The following is a 1616-nucleotide window of genomic DNA, read 5'->3' on the forward strand; positions in this document are numbered from 1 at the left end:
TAGCGTGGGAGGCGCAGGATTCAGTGGCAGCCCTTTTTGGTGCCGAAGAGCCTGGGCGCTCCGGGCAGCTCAGGATTGGGCTGTAAGTGGAGGCAACCACCTCCCAAAATGGTGTATCACAGCATTCTCTTTCATTTGTGCGTCAGCAGCAAATGTCAGCAGCAAATGCCTGAACTTCTTTACAATCTATTAATTACATAACCATGTTCCGGACACTACAGTGAGTAAGACCTGAATGCTGGCCTGATCTTGCAGAACAAGTAACTCAGCAGCAAAATTTGTTTATTTTTCCTAAGACAGAGCATAAGTTCTTTCAAGCCAGCATATACAATGCTAGTTTAGAGCGTGGCAGATCCTTGTGGTGGTAGTGGTGATGATTTTGCCTTGACTAAGCAAGCCAGTCAGCCTGTATTTTTTGCCTTTCCAACTACCAGTGCAAACTGAAGACCACCTTTCAGTTCTCTTTCATGTTACCTCCAAATGAGTTCTATGATACTTGCGTTGATATGGTGCTTTTAGCATGTGCTACGTTTTTCATATACATCACATTGCTCTAATTGAGGGATGTCAAACTAGTTTCATACAGTGGGCAGAATAGCTCCCTTGAAGCCTGCTGAGGGCCAAAGTGACATCATTAAGCAGTAAGTGATGTCATTAAGCAAATGGTTGGCAACCTTCAGTCTCGAAAGACTATGGTATAAGCCTACAGCACCCGGTATTCCCAGGCGGTCTCCCATCCAAGTACTAACCAGGCCTGACCCTGCTTAGCTTCCAAGATCAGACGAGATTGGGCATGTGCAGGGTAACAGTTGCTAGTAAGCAAATGATGGCCAGAAATAAGCCATCATCTTATTCATCATCATAAGCCATAAGTTCCTTTGTTTTCACATAGAAACTTCATAACTGCAAACGACAGAAGGGAACATGTGCAAATCTTGATCATATTTTCAAGATACAGGAGTGCCCAATTATCACATGGGCTGCCCTTTCAGCAGCATTGCTTCTGCCACAGCATCACTTCTTAGCTCAGCAACCAAGAGGTGGACTACAAAGATGTGGTGCTGCTGAAAGGGCAGCCCATGTGATAATTGGGCTCTCCCAGCATCTCAACATTATCTCCTTCTCTCACCCTTCTTGGTCTGTTCCTTACCCCATAGCATTCCTACCTTTTGAGGACTCCTTCCATCTCTCCCTCCCAGAGCCTCAGGAGAATCGAAGTTGCTGAAAGGGCAGCATTGAGAGAGCCCATTTATCATGGGGGCTGGATAAAAAGTTTTCAGGGGTCACATCTGGCCCATGGGTGTTTGACATCCTGCTCTAATTCACCCAACCATCCTGCAGTTGCAATAGTTGTAGTAGAAGTAGTATTATCCAGAGATGAAGGGCCAAAGCTGAGACAAAAGAGCTTGTCTGAAGTCAGTGAGTGAGTAGTGAATTCATGGAATATTTGATTCAGAGACTTCCTGGTTCACAGGAACTTCCTGATCCTTCACCATTATGCTCTCTCTCTCTCCCTGTCTAGTTTGTTCCAATTTGCAAGTAGCAAAGAAATGTTTGTAATACTACTACCCACTTGAAGATTACTGAGGTGTGGAGGCACTCCCAGAAGACAGACA

General features: G+C 45.2%; 1 pseudogene; it reads right to left on the minus strand.

Annotated features, from left to right (window-relative positions):
* Positions 1–700: 700 nt before the first annotated feature.
* On the minus strand, positions 701–821 carry LOC136655180 (5S ribosomal RNA; annotated as a pseudogene).
* Positions 822–1616: the final 795 nt, after the last annotated feature.

Source organism: Tiliqua scincoides, chromosome 5 (genome assembly GCF_035046505.1).
Source record: "Tiliqua scincoides isolate rTilSci1 chromosome 5, rTilSci1.hap2, whole genome shotgun sequence".
Lineage (NCBI taxonomy): Eukaryota > Metazoa > Chordata > Lepidosauria > Squamata > Scincidae > Tiliqua > Tiliqua scincoides.